This window comes from Borostomias antarcticus (genome assembly GCF_949987555.1).
Source record: "Borostomias antarcticus genome assembly, chromosome: 1".
NCBI classification, from domain to species: Eukaryota; Metazoa; Chordata; class Actinopteri; order Stomiiformes; family Stomiidae; genus Borostomias; species Borostomias antarcticus.
In genome coordinates this window covers 2,215,012-2,230,011 of record NC_140234.1, presented here as the reverse complement: position 1 = coordinate 2,230,011, position 15,000 = coordinate 2,215,012, and the positions used below count along the sequence as shown (strand labels likewise).

The window sequence follows — 15,000 nt, the reverse complement described above, 5'->3', positions numbered from 1 at the left end:
TAGCCTTAGCTTCCCTTCTCCCTCACCTACAACACATAACACAACACACCGTTAGCCTTAGCTTCCCTTCTCCCTCACCTACAACACATAACACAACACACCGTTAGCCTTAGCTTCCCTTCTCCCTCTGCACCTACAACACATAACACAACACACCGTTAGCCTTAGCTTCCCTTCTCCCTCTGCACCTACAACACATAACACAACACACCGTTAGCCTTAGCTTCCCTTCTCCCTCTGCACCTACAACACATAACACACAACACACCGTTAGCCTTAGCTTCCCTTCTCCCTCTGCACCTACAACACATAACACAACACACCGTTAGCCTTAGCTTCCCTTCTCCCTCTGCACCTACAACACATAACACAACACACCGTTAGCCTTAGCTTCCCTTCTCCCTCTGCACCTACAACACATAACACACAACACACCGTTAGCCTTAGCTTCCCTTCTCCCTCTGCACCTACAACACATAACACACACCACACCGTTAGCCTTAGCTTCCCTTCTCCCTCTGCACCTACAACACAACACACAACACACCGTTAGCCTTAGCTTCCCTTCTCCCTCACCTACAACACATAACACACACCACACCGTTAGCCTTAGCTTCCCTTCTCCCTCACCTACAACACATAACACACACCACACCGTTAGCCTTAGCTTCCCTTCTCCCTCTGCACCTACAACACATAACACACACCACACCGTTAGCCTTAGCTTCCCTTCTCCCTCACCTACAACACACAACACACAACACACCGTTAGCCTTAGCTTCCCTTAGCTACCCTTCTCCCTCGCTCACGTTTTTTCCCCGCTTTTTTTCCCGCTCGAGCTAGCCTGCTCATTGGGAGCAATTTGGGGTTCAGTGTGTCGTCCAAGGACACTTCGACACACGGACAGGAGGAGGCGGGATTCGAACCGCCGACCCTACGATGATTGGACGACCCGCTCTACCAATGAGCCCCAGCCATGAGACTCCCTCCGCCTCCCTCGCCCGATATGGCTAACAGGATTGGCTTGCCGTTTTGAGAGGCTGGCTGTAGTGTCTGGTTGAATAGCTTCTTGTTAATCTGTTCGTTTGCAGTCCTTTGTTTTTGTTTGTGTCTCTTTGTATCTGGGCCACGCCCCGGGATGATGTAACAGTTGGTTGGGGGGCGCATTATAAATAAAAATAACATAACATAACATAACATAACATAACAATAGACCCCCTCCCCCTCCAGTTACAGATGCTATAGCCCACAAGCCGGAGCACATGTCCACTGAACAGCAAATACCTGCTGATTCTCTCAAGGATTCCTGACAATATCGCTGTATGTTATTTGCCAAATGCCACTTCTTTGTCTAAGAGAGTTTCTACAGAAAGGCATGACATATTTTACACAAGGATATGTCAATGAGGTTTGGATTTCGGATGGAGCAGGTGACAACATAAGAGTTGATGCTAGGTGTTGGAGCTTTACATTATGCAGAAGGAACAAATGCCTCACCAGATTCAGTCCACTTTTCCACCTTAGCGGCACTCAAAGCACTTTACAATGGCCTCTCATTCACCCATTCACAGCAGCTGCCATGCAAGGTGCTACCCTGCTCATTGGGAGCAATTTGGGGTTAGGTGTCTTGCTCAAGGACACTTCGACATGTGGACAGTCGGAGCTGGGATTCGAACCACTGACCCTTCGATCATTGAACGACCCGCTCTACCAACTGAGCTACAGCTGCCCCCAAGTTAGTGGCATCCATTATTAGGAAATGGTTGATGTGTTTAAAATGAAGATAAGCCTGTGAGAATGATCTACTAGCTACAGGCTAATTAGCTACTGTACATTAAGCACCTAGCTTCGTAGCTCTTTGTGTCGGCGCGTGGAGCAGACACATGCACTCATAGACCTCTGAACCTTTTTAATAAATAAATTCCTGTTGCGCCTAACAGATTTTGATTGAATCAAAATATCAGTTTGGAAAATCATTTGTTACTCTCTACCTACTCTCTTGTTTTCCTAGCTACCGCAGCGCGCGCTCACTGTGAGCGAATCAAATGCACCCGAACGCGAAATTAATGCACCTGCATGCATCCATGACCTGCACACGCACGCCATAGGCACTCGATAGTGAATCAGTCAGTCGGGTAAATGTATTTTTGAGGCAGACAGGCATATTACAGGTACAGTATGTGGCCACTGGCTAACATTAGTTAACCTGTTCATTCTCGTTTTATAGTGATATATTGATGTGCTTTACCTTTTGCTAGTATACCAGCCCTACTGTGAGAATCAGTCTCTCTCTCTTTCTCTCTCCCTCATGAGTTTTAATGTTGTCTTATTGTGTCGGTAGCTAGTTAGCTAATGTTGCCTAATATTAGCTAGGTAGCATCAGCTCTCATCACTCTCTCTCTCTCTCTCTCTCTGTCCAATTAAAGAAAATAAAAATAAAGTGTGCTCTAATATCATTAAACAGTAACAGTGCAATTTTGATTGTAGGCTTCTAACTTAACCAGTCATCATTCCACTGGATTGCTGTAGGGTAATGCATCTTCATCACCATGGCAACCTACAGCCCCCCCCCCACACACACACACTCTACTGTGACGACTCAGGAAAGCACAGCAGGTACAGTTATCACAAATGAACAGCCCATCTAATATAAGTAGGCACACACACACACACACACCCCACATACACGCATACACACGCACGCACACACGCACGCACACACACACACACACACACACACGCATGCATGCACGCAAACGTACCCCACACACACACACAACCCCCATACACACACACACACACACACACACACACACACACACACACACGCACGCACACACACACACACACACACACACACACACACACAAACACACACACACAAACACAGAGCTCTATTGAATAAACCTTTGAGGTAGAATTGAGGTACATGAAAAGAAGAATATCTTGGATCAGGATCGAGGGATTCAGAAGGGTTGGTAGTGCCTTGAGGGAGCCTACAGCCACACCATTAGAGAATTTAAAGTTCACTTTCAAAGAACAATAACATGAGTATTTTCCATTCTGTAAAGTTCCAGGTTCCAGAGCTCCCTTCAGGGATGTGATTGGATTACAGCCCTGCTCTGGGAGGAGAGGAGGAGAGGAAGGGAGGAGGGGAGGAGGAGAGGGGAAGGGAGAGAGTGTGGAGGGTGGGTGAGGGGGGGCAGGTGTTACTCCTTTCTGACAGCTGCTGTGAGTCACTCTTCTATCTGGAGTTAAAGAATGGAAGGAGGGCTTCTACTGTGTTCTTCTACTGTGTTCTACTACTGTGTTCTACTACTGTGTTCTTCTACTGTGTTCTCCTACTGTGTTCTACTACTGTGTTCTACTACTGTGTTCTTCTACTGTGTTCTTCTACTGTGTTCTACTACTGTGTTTTTCTACTGTGTTCTACTACTGTGTTCTACTACTGTGTTCTTCTACTGTGTTCTTCTACTGTGTTCTTCTACTGTGTTCTAATACTGTGTTCTACTACTGTGTTCTACTACTGTGTTCTACTACTGTGTTCTTCTACTGTGTTCTAATACTGTGTTCTTCTACTGTGTTCTACTACTGTGTTCTTCTACTGTGTTCTTCTACTGTGTTCTTCTACTGTGTTCTTCTACTGTGTTCTACTACTGTGTTCTACTACTGTGTTCTACAACTGTGTTCTACTACTGTGTTCTTCTACTGTGTTCTACTACTGTGTTCTTCTACTGTGTTCTTCTACTGTGCTCTACTACTGTGTTCTACAACTGTGTTCTACTACTGTGTTCTTCTACTGTGTTCTACTACTGTGTTCTACTACTGTGTTCTTCTACTGTGTTCTACTACTGTGTTCTTCTACTGTGTTCTACTACTGTGTTCTTCTACTGTGTTCTTCTACTGTGTTCTACTACTGTGTTCTACTACTGTGTTCTTCTACTGTGTTCTACTACTGTGTTCTTCTACTGTGTTCTCCTACTGTGTTCTACTACTGTGTTCTACTACTGTGTTCTACTACTGTGTTCTTCTACTGTGTTCTACTACTGTGTTCTTCTACTGTGTTCTCCTACTGTGTTCTACTACTGTGTTCTACTACTGTGTTCTTCTACTGTGTTCTACTACTGTGTTCTTCTACTGTGTTCTCCTACTGTGTTCTACTACTGTGTTCTACTACTGTGTTCTTCTACTGTGTTCTACTACTGTGTTCTTCTACTGTGTTCTTCTACTGTGTTCTACTACTGTGTTCTACTACTGTGTTCTTCTACTGTGTTCTACTACTGTGTTCTTCTACTGTGTTCTACTACTGTGTTCTACTACTGTGTTCTACTACTGTGTTCTACTACTGTGTTCTTCTACTGTGTTCTACTACTGTGTTCTTCTACTGTGTTCTACTACTGTGTTCTTCTACTGTGTTCTCCTACTGTGTTCTACTACTGTGTTCTACTACTGTGTTCTTCTATTGTGTTCTTCTACTGTGTTCTTCTACTGTGTTCTTCTACTGTGTTCTTCTACTGTGTTCTACTACTGTGTTCAACTACTGTGTTCTTCTACTGTGTTCTTCTACTGTGTTCTTCTACTGTGTTCTACTTCTGTGTTCTAATACTGTGTTCTTCTACTGTGTTCTTCTACTGTGTTCTACTACTGTGTTCTACTACTGTGTTCTCCTAATGTGTTCTACTACTGTGTTCTACTACTGTGTTCTACTACTGTGTTCTTCTACTGTGTTCTACTACTGTGTTCTTTTACTGTGTTCTACTGTGTTCTTCTACTGTGTTCTACTACTGTGTTCTACTACTGTGTTCTTCTACTGTGTTCTACTACTGTGTTCTTCTACTGTGTTCTACTACTGTGTTCTTCTACTGTGTTCTACTACTGTGTTCTTCTACTGTGTTCTTCTACTGTGTTCTAATACTGTGTTCTACTACTGTGTTATACTGTGTTCTTCTACTGTGTTCTACTACTGTGTGTTTCTACTGTGTTCTACTACTGTGTTCTACTACTGTGTTCTTCTACTGTGTTCTACTACTGTGTTCTACTACTGTGTTCTAATACTGTGTTCTACTACTGTGTTCTTCTACTGTGTTCTTCTACTGTGTTCTACTACTGTGTGTTTCTACTGTGTTCTTCTACTGTGTTCTACTACTGTGTTCTACTACTGTGTTCTTCTACTGTGTTCTACTACTGTGTTCTACTACTGTGTTCTAATACTGTGTTCTTCTACTGTGTTCTACTACTGTGTGTTTCTACTGTGTTCTTCTACTGTGTTCTTCTACTGTGTTCTACTACTGTGTTCTACTACTGTGTTCTACTACTGTGTTCTAATACCGTGTTCTTCTACTGTGTTCTAATACTGTGTTCTACTACTGTGTTCTTCTACTGTGTTTTACTACTGTGTTCTTCTACTGTGTTCTTCTACTGTGTTCTACTACTGTGTTCTACTACTGTGTTCTTCTACTGTGTTCTACTACTGTGTTCTTCTACTGTGTTCTACTACTGTGTTCTACTACTGTGTTCTTCTGCTGTGTTCTAATACTGTGTTCTACTACTGTGTTCTACTACTGTGTTCTTCTACTGTGTTCTTCTACTGTGTTCCACTGTGTTCTACTAATGTGTTCTACTACTGTGTTCTTCTACTGTGTTCTTCTACTGTGTTCCACTGTGTTCTACTAATGTGTTCTACTACTGTGTTCTACTACTGTGTTCTTCTACTGTGTTCTACTACTGTGTTCTACTACTGTGTTCTACTACTGTGTTCTACTACTGTGTTCTTCTACTGTGTTCTACTACTGTGTTCTTCTACTGTGTTCTACTACTGTGTTCTTCTACTGTGTTCTACTACTGTGTTCTACTACTGTGTTCTTCTACTGTGTTCTACTACTGTGTTCACAAGTACTGTGGTCTACAATGATCCACAGTGCTGTGTTCTACACCTCTCCCTGTGCTGTGATCTACACCTCTCCCTGTGATGTGATCTACACCTCTCCCTGCGCTGTGATCTACACCTCTCCCTGTGCTGTGATCTACACCTCTCCCTGTGCTGTGATCTACACCTCTCCCCGTGCTGTAATCTACACCTCTCCCTGTGCTGTGATCTACACCTCTCCCTGTGCTGTGATCTACACCTCTCCCTGTGCTGTGATCTACACCTCTCCCTGTGCTGTGATCTACACCTCTCCCTGTGCTGTGACCTTGTCCTGGTGGAGAGGCTTGCATGTGTCAAAGACCCTGAGAGCTACAGCATGCTGGGGGAGCTCCTGCGAGGTTAAACCAGACTGGGACGAGTTTCCCAGAGGCATCGTAGCGCTACGATCATCGTAGGCTACGGCGTTCATCGTAGCGCTACGATGCCTCTGGGAAACTCAGCCCTGGTCTGGGGGAGGAGCCAGATCAACACACTGGTCCTCCAGGTTCGGGGGTCGGGCGTAGCGCCTGTTGACATCGGGCCATCATAGTAGACGCCAGCCACCCAAACTTGAGTGCTAGTACAGTATTACCACTCCTGAAATGTCAATGTAATTTTATTTACATAGCAACATTCATACAAATTAATGTAGCACATAGTGCTTTCCATAAAAAGAGATGGATAAAAATATGAATCATAAATTAAAGGAAGTAAAATAATTAAAAATGAAAAGATAGTGTAAAATAGAATAAAACATATTAAAACTATAAAAAACAGAGAATGCAAATTTAGAACGCTAGGATATTAAGACACGTAACTAGGGACAGAAAACCTCCTATCAGTCAAGTATGACTAGAGTAACATGAGAGTAACCTTTGATGCTTACACACTGTTCTAGGTGGGATAAAAGGGTCTTATGATCCACAGTATCAAAGGCAGCGGTCAGATCTAGAACCAATCCCCTTAGCCCTAGCCCCTAGTTTTGAAGTGCCCTCAACTGGGTAGTGCCCCTTCAGAACAGAGCGACAAGGGGTAGGGGTTGAAATATTTACCTCAGAAATGGGACACCACTTGCTACGTCTTCAATCAGAATTTTATTAGTTAAGTGAATTTCAGAGTCCCTGGGATGTTATAGTATACTATTATTATAGTGACAAATCTGATTGCAGGACAGAACAAGACAGATTAATCAATTGTACCACCAGGAAGTATGTTTACACATCGGCTGTTAACCTTATAGTCCTGCCCATAGAAATGCACTGATATCAGATGAGCAGAGAAGTGCAGAAAAAATGCCATTGGATTATTTTTCGGACTTCATGAACGGGACATGGAATCAACTGTCATTCAAAAATAGTTGTTTATACAAAGTTCTATTGATTAGATTAGATTAGATTCATCATCGTAGCCTACTGGAACATTAAAATGCTGTTAAGTCAGGCTAACGATGAAATGCTAACGATTTCTTTCTGAAATGCGTGTCATAACAATGCAATGACATGTTCCTTTGTATTTACTTTAAACTAAGCTATTCCACAGATTTTACAATTTTTGAATGTTTATTTGCGAAGATATTGGGCTTCTTTCCCATGTTTTTTCACGGCACCGGCAGCCATGTTTCATATCACTGCCTCGGTTCGCAAAGCATTGTGCTAATTTTAATCTACCCCTCATTTTCAAGTCAGCATCTGAAAACTCTTGTTTTAGAGGGCTGTTTGAACGTCCACTAGCCCTCGATATGCCCCCTAGCCCTCGAAGCTAAAAGGAATGGGACACTACCCTACACGTGAATGCGCAAAATGTAGGGGTGGGGCCAAGGGCTAGGGCTAAGGGGGGGTATTGGGATTGGGCCCTAATTTTACCAAGATAGCAGCACACCCAGAGTCAACAGTTGAGAGAAGATCATTAAACATTCTTAAAAGAGCAGTTCCACTACTATGACGAGGTCTAAAAGACTGAAACTTCTCATGTTGTTTTTCTCAACAAAAAAAAAAGACTGCAATTGGATAGAGACTATTTTCTCCAACACTTTGGACAGAAAGGGCAGTTTAGAGATGGGCCTTAAATTTGAGAGAACAGACGGGTCCAGATTAGGCTTTTTGATAAGTGACTGCACTATAGCATGATTAAAAAAGGCTGGGAAGACTCGTGAAGTAAAACTGGCATGAACCAAAATAAGAACAAAATAGCCAACTGAATCAAATGCCTCTTTTAAAAGGCGAGAGGGAACACTGTCGGAGAGGCAATTTGTCAGCCGCAACTCACTGACAGCATCCGACAGTGAGGATAAGAATATGGGCTCAAACTTGCCAAAAATATCCGGGCACACAGGTGGAACAGAGGGGTCGGGGGCAGCGAGAGAGAGTACAGACCGAAGAGATGAGATTTTAGCAACAAAGAAATGGAGAAAGTCATTGCAGAGAGCAGGCGATGACAGAACAGAGGCAGTATCCTGAGAGTTTACAAGGGAAGTCAAGAGTATTAAACAGAACCTTGGGTTTACCAATATTCTATCAAAAGGTTGGAGATGTGTTCGGTTTTCGCAGCCTTCATGGCTCTGATACTCCATTAAACAGTCCTGTAGAATCCCAAAGGAGAAATGCAACTTGTCCTTCTTCCATTTTCTCTCAGCATGCCTACATGACCGTCTGAGCGAACTGATAGCCATTCATCCACGGTTCAGAACATGCCTTGGGGTGTTTGCTCCTCAAGGGGGCGATGGAGTCCAGGATGCTAGTGCAAGTGGAGTTAAAAAGAGCAACAAGCTCCTCCACATTACAGGCACCAAACCCATTCACACTAGAAAGCACAAAGTCATTAAAAGCTGTAGAAAACTGCAGCGAGGTGTCAGTGTTTATAACACGAAAACGGCGTGCAGGGTAGTAACTACCGAGCATGGGACAACAGCAGAAAATAAAATAGGCATCAGAAATACAAGCACTATCATAGATTTCTTTAACACAGACACTCAAACCATGAGACAGCACTACTGTAAATCTAGTGTTTGTCCTTTTTCATGCGTCGGACCAGAGACCCACTGAGTGAGATTGAAGGAATCAATTAGAGACGAGAAGTCTTTAACCAGAGGACTTGATTCACAACAAACATGAATGTTCATGTCACCGAATATTCAGAAATTATCAAAATCCACTATAGTTCCAGACAGAAAGTTCTCAAGAGTCCTGGATGAAATCCTTATTGTACTTAGGTGGACAATACTACTGCACACAGCAGAGGAGGTGAGGAACTGAATTCAGAGAGCTGCTGCTCAAAGCTAGAGTAAGTGACAGTTGGAATCTGCCGACAGTGGACATTTGATTTAAAAACACAAGCAAGCCCACCACCTTTGCCGGTGGTCCATGGGGCGCTGAGAAATGTACAGTTAGGAGGAAGAAGTTCAGAGAAAGGTATAGACTCACCGACATGTAACCACGTCTCCGTCAGGAACATAAAATCCAGCTCACGGGAAGTGAAAAAATCATTTAGCAGGAAAGTCTTATTTGCTAGCGATCTGGCATTGATCAGAGCCATATTCAAAGTGGTGTTAGGAGTCACACTGGTCACAGCACGTCTTAGCGGGCGCAGGTTTGTGTGCACGACCCCGTCGCTACAGGCTCTCAGATGCCCAGGTAGAGGCACCTCCAGGCTCTCAGATGCCCAGGCAGAGGCACCTCCAGGCTCTCAGATGCACAGGCAGAGGCACCGGCGTCAGGTCATGCCGGGCAGAGGCCGCCGGTCCCAGGGAAGCAGCGCACAGAACAGGCGTTGTCATCTTGCCGGGAGGAGCGGAGCTCAACGGTGAAGCGGTTTTCAGCGGCGGGCCAGTCAACACCGGCGGGCCAGTCAACACCGTCAGGCCAGTCAACACCATCAGGCCAGTCAACACCATCAGGCCCGTCAACACCATCAGGCCAGTCAACACCGTCAGGCCAGTCAACACCGTCAGACACGTCAACACCATCAGGCCAGTCAACACCGTCAGGCCAGTCAACACCGTCAGACACGTCAACACCATCAGGCCAGTCAACACCGTCAGGCCAGTCAACACCATCAGGCCGGTCAACACTGTCAGGCCAGTCAACACCATCAGGCCAGTCAACACCGTCAGGCCAGTCAACACCGGCGGGCCAGTCAACACCGTCAGGCACGTCAACATCATCAGGCCAGTCAACATCGTCAGGCACGTCAACACCATCAGGCCAGTCAACACCGTCAGGCCAGTCAACACCGTCAGGCCAGTCAACACCATCAGGCCAGTCAACATCGTCAGGCACGTCAACACCATCAGGCCAGTCAACACCGTCAGGCACGTCAACACCATCAGGCCAGTCAACATCGTCAGGCACGTCAACACCGCCAGGCCAGTCAACACCGTCAGGCCAGTCAACACTGTCAGGCAAGTCAACACCGTCAGGCCAGTCAACACCATCAGGCCAGTCAACACCGTCAGGCACGTCAACACCGTCAGGCCAGTCAACACCGGCGGGCCAGTCAACACCATCAGGCCAGTCAACACCATCAGGCCAGTCAACACCGTCAGGCCAGTCAACACCATCAGGCCAGTCAACACCGTCAGGCCAGTCAACACCGTCAGGCCAGTCAACACCATCAGGCCAGTCAACACCGTCAGGCACGTCAACACCGTCAGGTCAGTCAACACCATCAGGCCAGTCAACACCATCAGGCCAGTCAACACCGTCAGGCACGTCAACACCATCAGGCCAGTCAACACCGTCAGGCCAGTCAACACCATCAGGCCAGTCAACACCGTCAGGCCAGTCAACAACGTCAGGCCAGTCAACACCGTCAGGCCAGTCAACAACGTCAGGCCAGTCAACACCGTCAGGCCAGTCAACACCATCAGGCCAGTCAACACCGTCAGGCACGTCAACACCATCAGGCCAGTCAACACCGTCAGGCCAGTCAACACCATCAGGCCAGTCAACACCGCCAGGCACGTCAACACCATCAGGCCAGTCAACACCATCAGGCCCGTCAACACCATCAGGCCCGTCAACACCATCAGGCCAGAGCAGCAGCGGAGGGGCTGGACAGGACAGTCCGCTGAGCTGCAGAGAGCGTCTGATGGCAGAAGAATAACCTCCACGCAGGAGGCGAGGACAACGACAGGTAAGCCCTGACTTTCACCAATACTCCACCCCGCTTTCCCGGTCTTTTCCGGCGTTTGTTTCGGGGAGGAACCCGCCAACAGGGGAGGAAGGCCAGCCGCCTGCTCGCATAAACTATTTCCAAACAGTAATTGCGTCCCACCATAAACAAAATGTTGAGTAAAGTTTGCCGATCATAGACAAGTACAGCTGAAGCGTCCCAACAGCAAACACGGAGAAACAGAAATAGCGAACAAGACACTGAGTAGACGCAACCGACGGCCTGCCAAACATACTGGCGCCATCTTGGCAGTATGGCGCCATCTTAAAGAGGTACCACCAGGACATCCTGGGGATAAGTTAGAGCCTGATGGATCTGTCATTCTCCATTCAGACCACGTGGGACAGAAAAGCACAACTGCGCAAGTACAAAAGTCACCGGAAATAGCAAAATGACTACAAATCTAGCCAAGATGGCGCGGTTCAATAGGCCTTCACTTTAGATTTCGAATCCTGGGGGCTTGGTCCACACACACACACGGCATAGCCATCATAATCCCAAAGGAGAAAGCCCAACCCTTCCAGGAATGGGAACCAGTAAGGCTGATCCAAACAAAATCTCCAACCATCAACTATACAAGAAAACAGATAGCTGGAGCGTCAGCAAGGAACATTCACCCGACACAGAACTTTGACACAGGAGCTGGAAAAGAAGCACCTGCAGGGAGAGAGGGGCGACACGCTGCCAAGGACCAAACCAAGGTTATAATAGCTTTGCTTTTTTCATTAGTTTTTATTTTTATATCGTTTTAACTTTTTGTGTTCAATTTCAGTTTAGTTTTGATTAGTTTTAAAGCAGGTTTGCTAGTTTAGTTTATTTTTTATTTTTTTAACATGCTTAGTTTTCGTTTAGTTTTTATTAGTTTCAGTATTAGTTTCAGTTTTTATTTTCTGCGCTAGCCTCGTGAGACCATCCTGATCTCGTGAGCTCACGTTGTTTCACTCCGTGTAAAACAAACAATCTGGAGCACGTCAGGTTACTCCTGCGCAGGGGCACAGCTAAAGAACATGGAGGATAGATTTCATATCCACCCAAAATACTAGACTTAAGTATGAAATGAAAAAGACTAAAACTAAAGACATTTTTTCTATAACTTTAGTTTATTTTAGTTAGTTTTGTAAACACACAACACAGTTTTAGTTAGTTATCGTTATTTTGTAAAGCCTAGTTTTTATTTTTATTTCAGTTAACTAAAATGTTTTTTCACACCTAGTTTTCGTTTTTTTGTTAGTTTTCGTTAACTATAATAACCTTGGACCAAACGCCGTGGAGAGATCTCCCTGAAGCATCGCGCCGCTGGGCGCCAGAGCACTGTGAAACCATGTCAATACTCATATGAGCAGGAGCCCGGCTGCTCACACCAGAAGTGCATTCCTCCACACTTGGAAGCTAATCAACCCTGCTCCCTCTGCACGTTAATGACACGAGTTCAATCGCGGTTCCCGAAAAAAATAGACCAGACGCCAATTCTGGCGCTACAGAGCCACGCAGATGGTGTGAACTGTGTAATAAAGCAATTCAAATCTATCTTTATCATAATGTGAGTTTGTGAGAATTTTTTTTACATGAACACCCTTTCTCGCCTCACTGTAAAAGTTCTTTGGTTAGCCATTGTTTATTAAGGGTTATATTATTGTTCCTCACATACAGATCAGCTGACCTTCCGGTCTGCACCTGCCATTATGTCCCATACGGGATGAAGAGCAGTAAGTAAGTTAGTGATCTATGATCTACAATAATACAGTGATCTACAGTACTGTGGTCTACAGTGATATACAGTACTACAGTCTACAATAATCTACAGTGATCTGCAATAATCTACAGTGATCGTGGTCTACAGTGATCTACAGTACTGTAGTCTGGTCTACAGTGATCTACAATAATATACAGTGGTCTACAGTACTGTGGTCTACAGTACCTGTGTTCTATTGATCCCCGTGGGGTCAATATATTATAATCTCTAATCTCTCTTCTAGTCTACGTAGTGAGTTCTACTCTGTTCCCCCGAGGTCCACGCTGGGAGGACTCCGAGAGAACCAGGATGAGCTAGAATCAACTGAGGGCTACGGCTGTTGAATCCATAGATATCCCAGCCTTAGTCTGTGCTCTGCTACCAGCTAGGTATCGAATATGGATACATGAACTCTGCTTGAACTCCCACTAGGCATGCTGTCCAATAAGAGCTGGGGGTTAGTGTGGACGCAGTATATCACATCTTCTACCCCCCCCCACACACACACACACACACACACACATGAACATTGCATTGAGGTTGTCCATGCGGGTCCGTTCGATACTGTAAGCAGCTGCCATCACAAGCTCATGGATTTAAATCCATGCATGGACCGTGCTGCATAAGGAATACATACTGTAACATACAATCACTGAGGAAGATCGAACTTGACCAGTGTGTGACCTTGAGGTGGTTGAAAATGAATATCATTTTGTTTTTTATTGTCCTTTCTATGGGGAGATACGTGATGGGTTGTTTAGTAGCATAAAAACAGAGGTTGATCTGCTGAATATGGATGACTCCAAGAGACTGAACTGGCTGTTTGAGAATGAAACATTTAAGTTAGCAAAATATCTAGATAAGGCATGGAATGCAAGGAAGAGAGCATTGTACCAATAGAGATTCAGGGTTAACTGTCTGTATGTATGTATCTATATATCGTATAATTTATTTATTCATCTATTTTTTTGTTCATTTGAGCATGACCAGCGACACTGGAAACTTATTTTGCATGTAAATAGATGACGTATGTACAGAAGTAAGTCGTAAAGCTGTCTTATAATCCCACATGGGATGGGCCGACAGTAGGCATGACACTTAAATAAAAAAATCATTCATTCAATTCAATTCATCACTGAGCTCGAAATCACTTTGGATGAAAGAGCTCGCTAAACACCATACTGTGCATGGTCCTGATCAACATCGGATCAATCCCGCAACACTTGAACATGGCTCAAAGGTGTTTTTGGAATAAGCGAAGCGAGCAGCACTCAATGGAGATTGATCCGCGAAGGGGCGAGATGGATCGATCGGTGGATGTATACGTATACGCTGAAGATAGCCGTAAGGCTGAAACGTTCATCCAGTATGTTGCTGTGAAGCATTATACAACGGTTAGTTCTGGTTCTTGATTCTGATTGGCTGGAAGCCGTGTTAAAATACTTTGTAACACACACCTGGGACCGCATATTATTCCATTTTCAGTATTAATGCGCCTCCCATTTGATCCAATGCATTGTAGTTGTTGTTGTTGCTTGGCAACCCATTTGTTAGGGGAACTAATTTTCTCCGCGGTATTGAGGGAATGATGCTTCGTTTTGAATAAATGTTAATATTTTACATTGCTGTGTTTATTTTACACTAATAGCTGTAGTAACCGTTGTATAAAAGCAATAAACCACTCGAGGCCGTGTGTTATAGTGATTTTATAACAGCTAGGGGGGTTTTACTCCGCTTCGCGTCGTGCCTAACAACGCCCCCTAGCTGTTATAAAATCACTATAACACACGGCCTCTCATGGTTTATTACTTAAATAAAGCATCCATTCTCTGGAATTTGTGAGTGCTGGTCCCTCTACCACTTTCGATCAGTGGATGTCACACACTGCTGAGGCGTGGTCTGCCCTCCTGTCTGGGGAGGAGGGAGGGGGCGGGCGAGAGAGCGAGGGGGGCGGGGGCTATCAAGAGGGCGAGGGAGAGGGGGGGGGCGGAGAGCGAGGGATCAAAATCGTACTACGCCATCTTGTTTTGGAGACTTTTTTTCTTGCGTTCCTCCATCAGCCATAGAAAACGTTTCAAATGAAGGGGGAGTCAGGATCATGTCATTCTGTGGGACTAGTGCTTCAGATTTGACCAGATTTAGACAATTTTAATTCCCGGTAATTTTCTGACCTCTTCCCGGGTCATCACGGGAT

General features: G+C 45.0%; 1 protein-coding gene across 1 annotated transcript in view; it reads right to left on the bottom strand.

Annotated features, from left to right (window-relative positions):
- Positions 1-15,000, bottom strand: part of sgcd (sarcoglycan, delta (dystrophin-associated glycoprotein)) — a gene marked incomplete at both ends in the record, with an annotated part of 84,088 nt that overhangs the window by 12,194 nt on the left and 56,894 nt on the right. The gene's annotated exons all lie outside the window — the stretch shown is intronic.